Below are 7,695 nucleotides of genomic sequence, written 5' to 3' on the forward strand. Positions count from 1 at the left end.
ATCATGGTTATATATATATATATATATATATATATATATATATATATATATATATATATATATATATATATATATATATATATATATATATATATATATATATATATATATGTCGTACCTAGTAGCCAGAACGCCCTTCTCAGCCTACTATGCAAGGCCCGATTTGCCTAATAAGCCAAGTTTTCCTGAATTAATATATTTTCTCTAATTATTTTTTATGAAATGATAAAGCTACCCATTTCATTATGTATGAGGTCAATTTTTTTTATTGGAGTTAAAAATATCGTAGATATATGACCGAACCTAACCAACCCTACCTAACCTAACCTAACCTATCTTTATAGGTTAGGTTACGTTAGGTAGCCGAAAAAGTTAGGTTAGGTTGTCGAAAAACAATTAATTCATGAAAACTTGGGTTATTAGGCAAATCGGGCCTTGCATAGTAGGCTGACAAGTTCGTTCTGGCTACTAGGTACGACATTATATATATATATATATATATATATATATATATATATATATATATATATATATATATATATATATATATATATATATATATATATATATGTGTGTGTGTGTGTGTGTGTGTTTACTAGTTGTGTTTTGCGGGGGTTGAGCTTTGCTCTTTCGGCCCGCCTCTCAACTGTCAATCAACTGTTTACTAACTACTTTTTTTTTCCACGCCACACACACACACCCCAGGAAGCAGCCCGTGACAGCTGACTAACTCCCAGGTACCTATTTACTGCTAGGTAACAGGGGCACTTAGGGTGAAAGAAACTTTGCCCATTTGTTTCTGCCTCGTGCGGGAATCGAACCCGCGCCACAGAATTACGAGTCCTGCGCGCTATCCACCAGGCTACGAGGCCCCCCAGATTGATGTGTGTGTGTGTGTGTGTGTGTGTGTGTGTTTGCTATGCTAATCACGAAATGAGAAGGAAGGTGAAGAATGAATATCCAAGAGAATAGGCAGACAACGACAATGACAAATTCCTACAAGAGAAGTGGCTGGTTGTAATGGCTGTCACTGACAGCAGAGAGAGGCAATAGCATTGTTGTTGTTGAGGCCCATATTGAGTCGTTCTTAACCTGCTGATAACGTCTAGAAAAGTTTTTTCTTTGAAATGCAAATCTGTTCCAAGTGATCACGAGCTAAACAAAATAACAGTTGCAATTAGTTCATACCTGGAACTAATGTACCTTCCGTAATGCGAAATCAAGATGAACTTCAGAAAAAAATAAAATTTAACAGCTTTCTGGACAAGTTTATAGGGCACACCAATCCTGTCCAGCCTACCGAATACTTCAGTTGTGTTCTTTACGCAGGTGGGGAAAGGAGTACACTTCTTTTGGCTTCTGTTAATAGGCTGAGAGCATTCCACTCAAATAGGTCTGAGTAAGCCTTATTTTACGAGTTTTCCCCGAAACACGACCGGTCAGTTACAGATGTCAGTTTACTGTAAACATGGCACATGTAAGTCTGGCCTTTAGAAACCTTGAAACTGAGGCCTTGAGAACACTGTGCACAGATTATGTTAGACCAACCCTCGAGTATGCTGATCTCGCCTGGAATCCCATCCCTGAAGGAACAAACGAGATTACAAATATCCCAGAGATGTGCAACAAGGCTTCCATTGAACTCAGGAGATTGAGTTACAATGAGCGGCTGAGGGGAATTCCTGCCCGTTCTCTAGGGTTGTCACAACGAACAAAATACGGAGTGCTGGATGAACAAAGACTCAAGAGAGTGTATAATAACACCGTTAAACATGTTGTTGATTCCTGTTATAAATTAGCACATGGTGATCACGTTACCTCCATTTTTGTCGTGTGTTTATTGGTTCTGGCAGATCTGTCGCTTGAAGCCTCTCCTCGTAGCGCTTCATTTTGGACCCGGGAGCCATTTTCTAGGAAGTCTTGACTTATTCTCTATTTCATCCATGTTTGGATATAAACTTACAAATGCTGCATAATATAATTTACGTCGTACGTGTGTAGTGTATCTTTTTTTTTGTTCTCTTCATACGTGAATTTGAGGGTAATCCCTAAACTGGTGTAGTGACAGTTTACTGTCCAGGTCCACTCATAAATATTTTTCCTCACAAGAGTTCTTTCAGTCTTTAAACATCTGTGGGCTGAATGTTGCAAGGTCTCACGCAGTCCTCACTCCAGTACGTGGCAGTCATCCTCACTGAATTCTATTTACCATATTTTCTTTTGCTAATATTCCCTAGGTCATATTGCCGTACATGTCAATGTTTCCGTCTTGCATACTTCATGGAAGCCTAGCATCATCTGCAGACATGTTCGAATAACTCTATATACATATACCTTCATGTTGTGTATATCTTCACGTTGTGTATACCTTCGTGTTGTGTATACCTTGATGTAGAACATACAAACACTTAGTGGAGTTAGTACCGAGCCTCGAGAGGACCTCCACAAGTGGCATTCAGGCCGTCGGGATCACTCCCTCTTAGCTCTCTCTCTCTTCATCCATTCTCTATGTTCAAATGGGGACTCAAATGTGTGGGGACTTTATCGCATGCCTTTTTTCATGTCCAGATAGATGCACTCAGCCCAACTGTCTCTTTCCTGTCGTAACAACTAAGTTTGAGACATGATCTTCCTGATCGAACACCAACCCGTCTGGCGCTACGTGACTGATTTAGAGATGTTCCAACTTATTTATTTTTTTTACTTTTTAATGATTTGGCTACACTGGTATGTGTGTATTTACTATTTGTATTTACATCTGTAGAATTGAGCTATTAGCTCTTGGACCCCGCCTTTTAAACCAATCTATTTTCCTCTAATATCTCTACTACATATTTTTCTCTAACACACGCACCCACACACGCACCCTCGGTTGAGAGGCGGGACCAAAGAGCCAGAGCTCAACCCCCGCAAACACAACTAGGTGAGTACACACACACATTCACATCCTCGAGAAGCAGCCCGTAGCAGCTGTCTAACTCCCGGGTACCTATTTACTGCTAAGTGAACTGGATCATCAGGGTGAAAGAAACTCTGCCCATTTGTTTCAATCTCCGCCGGGGATTGAAATCGGGCCCTTAGGACTACGACCCCTGGGAACGGTGTTACACTCTCCCAGGGAGTGTTACACTCTCCCAGGGAGTGTAACACTCTCCCAGGGAGTGTAACACTCTCCCAGGGAGTGTAACACTCTCCCAGGGGAGTGTAACACTCTCCCAGGGAGTGTAACACTCTCCCAGGAAGTGTAACACTCTCCCAGGGAGTGTAACACTCTCCCAGGGGAGTGTAACACTCTCCCAGGGAGTGTAACACTCTCCCAGGGGAGAGTAACACTCTCCCAGGGAGTGTAACACTCTCCCAGGGAGTGTAACACTCTCCCAGGGGAGTGTAACACTCTCCCAGGGAGTGTAACACTCTCCCAGGGAGTGTAACACTCTCCCAGGGGAGTGTAACACTCTCCCAGGGAGTGTAACACTCTCCCAGGGGAGTGTAACACTCTCCCAGGGAGTGTAACACTCTCCCAGGGGAGTGTAACACTCTCCCAGGGAGTGTAACACTCTCCCAGGGAGTGTAACACTCTCCCAGGGGAGTGTAACACTCTCCCAGGGAGTGTAACACTCTCCCAGGGAGTGTAACACTCTCCCAGGGAGTGTAACACTCTCCCAGGGGAGTGTAACACTCTCCCAGGGGAGTGTAACACTCTCCCAGGGAGTGTAACACTCTCCCAGGGAGTGTAACACTCTCCCAGGGAGTGTAACACTCTCCCAGGGAGTGTAACACTCTCCCAGGGGAGTGTAACACTCTCCCAGGGAGTGTAACACTCTCCCAGGGAGTGTAACACTCTCCCAGGGGAGTGTAACACTCTCCCAGGGGAGTGTAACACTCTCCCAGTGAGTGTAACACTCTCCCAGGGAGTGTAACACTCTCCCAGGGGAGTGTAACACTCTCCCAGGGGAGTGTAACACTCTCCCAGGGGAGTGTAACACTCTCCCAGGGGAGTGTAACACTCTCCCAGGGAGTGTAACACTCTCCCAGGGGAGTGTAACACTCTCCCAGGGAGTGTAACACTCTCCCAGGGAGTGTAACACTCTCCCAGGGGAGTGTAACACTCTCCCAGGGAGTGTAACACTCTCCCAGGGAGTGTAACACTCTCCCAGGGGAGTGTAACACTCTCCCAGGGAGTGTAACACTCTCCCAGGGGAGTGTAACACTCTCCCAGGGGAGTGTAACACTCTCCCAGGGAGTGTAACACTCTCCCAGGGGAGTGTAACACTCTCCCAGGGAGTGTAACACTCTCACAGGGAGTGTAACACTCTCCCAGGGAGTGTAACACTCTCCCAGGGAGTGTAACACTCTCCCAGGGGAGTGTAACACTCTCCCAGGGAGTGTAACACTCTCCCAGGGGAGTGTAACACTCTCCCAGGGAGTGTAACACTCTCCCAGGGAGTGTAACACTCTCCCAGGGAGTGTAACACTCTCCCAGGGGAGTGTAACACTCTCCCAGGGGAGTGTAACTCTCCCAGGGGAGTGTAACACTCTCCCAGGGGAGTGTAACACTCTCCCAGGGGAGTGTAACACTCTCCCAGGGGAGTGTAACACTCTCCCAGGGGAGTGTAACACTCTCCCAGTGAGTGTAACACTCTCCCAGGGGAGTGTAACACTCTCCCAGGTGAGTGTAACACTCTCCCAGGGGAGTGTAACACTCTCCCAGTGAGTGTAACACTCTCCCAGGGGAGTGTAACACTCTCCCAGGGGAGTGTAACACTTTCCCAGGGGAGTATAACTCTCCCAGGGGAGTATAACACTCTCCCAGGGGAGTGTGGCGGCATATAAACACAGAAGTATGAGTCTTCTGATCAGGGGCAAAGAGTGAAGGCCAGGAGTGGCGTGCACTCCGTTGTGAGTGCTAAGTGCTACCCCGGGGGCAATGTTGCACTCATTGAACTCATTCCGTTGCAAATATGCCTCCATCACAGGGGGCGGGGAGTTAGACAAAAAAATTGAAAACTGCGTGTGAGTGGATGTTTGTATCGTAGCGAGTGCCATTGTTCTGAGTGAAACTTTCTACTCGCTTAATGGCCAATACACAAAAAAATTAAATAAGTGTCCGAAGTGACAAAAAAATATATATCTAGGGCATAAAAAGCAGGAAATGAAAGACTGTGTTCTTGCACTTTGCAGGGAACACAAAGAGGCTGGGGAAACAATTTCCGTGTAGTCACGAAGCGCTGACGTGAGGCTGCGGGAGGGAGGCAACGCTGCGCCTTCCGCTAGAGGGCAGGCCTCTCCTCCTTGACAGGCAGGGCTCCCCGTCACGGCTTGAGAGCCTCCCTGACAGGCAGAGTCCCCCGTCACTGACAGGTAGCACCCGTCAGAGCCTGAAAGCCTAGCCAACAAACTCACCCAAAGCTGGGAAGCCTTTATGAGTACGCCACAGCTTTCCAGTCCCAGATAATATGTACATGGGTGTGTGTGTGGTGGGAGGGGGAGAGGGACATAAAAAAACTAGCGACAATGGTACCCCAAAAGGCCACGTTACAGGAAGAAACTGGCCCTGAGTGTAAAACTATCCCGGTGCTGGCTAGGAGGGGCGGCGGCGGGGGGCTGGTGGATCAGGGGAGGCGCTTCCGTTTACGTGTTTAAAGTAACGTCATTCAATTAAGGTGGTACGGACAAGCCTACAGGCGCGCGGGCGGCCGGGCGTGTGTGTGTGTGTGTGTGTGTGTGTGTGTGTGTGTGTGTGTGTGTGTGTGTGTGTGTGTGTGTGTGTGTGTGTGTGTGTGTGTGTGTGTGTGTGTGTGTGCGTGTGTGTGTGTGTGTTTTATATATATATATATATATATATATATATATATATATATATATATATATATATATATATATATATATATAACTGAAAACTCACACCCCAGAAGTGACTCGAACCCATACTCCCACAACTGGTATGTACAGGGACGCCTTAATCCGCTTGACCATCACGACCGGACAAAAGGAAGTGATAGCCGAGGCTATATGAACCACTTCCCCGCCGGCACTCGGATGGTAATCTTGGGCATAGCATTTTATCAAATCACCTCATTCTTTGGGGCACACGTGAGGAACACAAATGCAAACAAGCCTGAATGGTCCCCAGGACTATATACAACTGAAAACTCACACCCCAGAAGTGACTCGAACCCATACTCCCACAACTGGTATGTACAGGGACGCCTTAATCCGCTTGACCATCACGACCGGACAAAAGGAAGTGATAGCCGAGGCTATATGAACCACTTCCCCGCCGGCACTCGGATGGTAATCTTGGGCATAGCATTTTATCAAATCACCTCATTCTTTGGGGCACACGTGAGGAACACAAATGCAAACAAGCCTGAATGGTCCCCAGGACTATATACAACTGAAAACTCACACCCCAGAAGTGACTCGAACCCATACTCCCACAACTGGTATGTACAGGGACGCCTTAATCCGCTTGACCATCACGACCGGACAAAAGGAAGTGATAGCCGAGGCTATATGAACCACTTCCCCGCCGGCACTCGGATGGTAATCTTGGGCATAGCATTTTATCAAATCACCTCATTCTTTGGGGCACACGTGAGGAACACAAATGCAAACAAGCCTGAATGGTCCCCAGGACTATATACAACTGAAAACTCACACCCCAGAAGTGACTCGAACCCATACTCCCACAACTGGTATGTACAGGGACGCCTTAATCCGCTTGACCATCACGACCGGACAAAAGGAAGTGATAGCCGAGGCTATCACTTCCTTTTGTCCGGTCGTGATGGTCAAGCGGATTAAGGCGTCCCTGTACATACCAGTTGTGGGAGTATGGGTTCGAGTCACTTCTGGGGTGTGAGTTTTCAGTTGTATATAGTCCTGGGGACCATTCAGGCTTGTTTGCATTTGTGTTCCTCACGTGTGCCCCAAAGAATGAGGTGATTTGATAAAATGCTATGCCCAAGATTACCATCCGAGTGCCGGCGGGGAAGTGGTTCATATAGCCTCGGCTATCACTTCCTTTTGTCCGGTCGTGATGGTCAAGCGGATTAAGGCGTCCCTGTACATACCAGTTGTGGGAGTATGGGTTCGAGTCACTTCTGGGGTGTGAGTTTTCAGTTGTATATAGTCCTGGGGACCATTCAGGCTTGTTTGCATTTGTGTTCCTCACGTGTGCCCCAAAGAATGAGGTGATTTGATAAAATGCTATGCCCAAGATTACCATCCGAGTGCCGGCGGGGAAGTGGTTCATATAGCCTCGGCTATCACTTCCTTTTGTCCGGTCGTGATGGTCAAGCGGATTAAGGCGTCCCTGTACATACCAGTTGTGGGAGTATGGGTTCGAGTCACTTCTGGGGTGTGAGTTTTCAGTTGTATATAGTCCTGGGGACCATTCAGGCTTGTTTGCATTTGTGTTCCTCACGTGTGCCCCAAAGAATGAGGTGATTTGATAAAATGCTATGCCCAAGATTACCATCCGAGTGCCGGCGGGGAAGTGGTTCATATAGCCTCGGCTATCACTTCCTTTTGTCCGGTCGTGATGGTCAAGCGGATTAAGGCGTCCCTGTACATACCAGTTGTGGGAGTATGGGTTCGAGTCACTTCTGGGGTGTGAGTTTTCAGTTGTATATAGTCCTGGGGACCATTCAGGCTTGTTTGCATATATATATATATATATATATATATATA

General features: G+C 46.8%; 4 non-coding genes across 4 annotated transcripts; all 4 read left to right on the forward strand.

Annotated features, from left to right (window-relative positions):
• The first annotated feature begins 3,371 nt into the window (after positions 1 to 3,371).
• LOC123758127 (small nucleolar RNA SNORA64/SNORA10 family) lies at positions 3,372 to 3,477 on the forward strand. The gene has a single exon (XR_006772858.2). It is a non-coding gene; the product is annotated as a small nucleolar RNA SNORA64/SNORA10 family (small nucleolar RNA).
• A 37-nt stretch (positions 3,478 to 3,514) lies between these two features.
• Positions 3,515 to 3,640, forward strand: LOC138373017 (small nucleolar RNA SNORA64/SNORA10 family). Its single transcript, XR_011231038.1, has one exon. It is a non-coding gene; the product is annotated as a small nucleolar RNA SNORA64/SNORA10 family (small nucleolar RNA).
• A 16-nt stretch (positions 3,641 to 3,656) lies between these two features.
• On the forward strand, positions 3,657 to 3,782 carry LOC138373016 (small nucleolar RNA SNORA64/SNORA10 family). Its single transcript, XR_011231037.1, has one exon. It is a non-coding gene; the product is annotated as a small nucleolar RNA SNORA64/SNORA10 family (small nucleolar RNA).
• Positions 3,783 to 4,025: 243 nt separating this feature from the next.
• Positions 4,026 to 4,151, forward strand: LOC138373018 (small nucleolar RNA SNORA64/SNORA10 family). Its single transcript, XR_011231039.1, has one exon. It is a non-coding gene; the product is annotated as a small nucleolar RNA SNORA64/SNORA10 family (small nucleolar RNA).
• The last annotated feature ends 3,544 nt before the right edge of the window (positions 4,152 to 7,695 follow it).

Source organism: Procambarus clarkii, chromosome 40 (assembly GCF_040958095.1).
Source record: "Procambarus clarkii isolate CNS0578487 chromosome 40, FALCON_Pclarkii_2.0, whole genome shotgun sequence".
In the NCBI taxonomy this organism is placed as follows: Eukaryota; Metazoa; Arthropoda; class Malacostraca; order Decapoda; family Cambaridae; genus Procambarus; species Procambarus clarkii.